Source organism: Myotis brandtii, unplaced genomic scaffold (genome assembly GCF_000412655.1).
Source record: "Myotis brandtii unplaced genomic scaffold, ASM41265v1 scaffold5384, whole genome shotgun sequence".
Classification (NCBI taxonomy): Eukaryota; Metazoa; Chordata; class Mammalia; order Chiroptera; family Vespertilionidae; genus Myotis; species Myotis brandtii.
In genome coordinates this window covers 44,362-44,939 of record NW_005369981.1, presented here as the reverse complement: position 1 = coordinate 44,939, position 578 = coordinate 44,362, and positions in this window count along the sequence as shown.

Below are 578 nucleotides of genomic sequence, written 5' to 3'. Positions count from 1 at the left end.
CGCGTCGGGCGCGTCCGGATCGTATATTTCTATATACGATAGAAATATTTAAACATTACAAATCAAGCTAACAAATGTAAGATCTGTCCTATCATTCTACCTTGACAAATAACACTTTTTTAACGACCTGGAGGCCCAGATGCTCATTTCTGGTACTGCTCAGTTTCATGCCAGTATGTGAATGGGTTGGGAGGGCTGAGCCCTGGCTTTGCAGTCCACTCCCTTTCTCTTATGCTGGTAGCTTGAAAGTGGCACCAAAGCCCGAGTGAGGCCTAGAAGTGGGGCACAGACTAAGGAAGGGGTCTCTAAGGAGTCAGACGAAGGCGAGGGGCCATCAAAAAAAAAAAAAAGGGAGGGGCCATCACCAGCCCCTAGAAACGTCCACTCAGACAATGCATAGCTGCTTTAGATCTTATTTATTGGGGGACTAGGGGTGGCGATCTTGGGGCGTTCTGAGGGCAGTAACTACGGCTGGTGGGGACCTGCGGGTGTCGGGGGAGGGGCAGCCATGGGTCCTGGCTGGCAGAGGAGCAGCCCAGCCAGCGGCCTAGAAACCATCGGGGGTGTTGGGGGAGGAG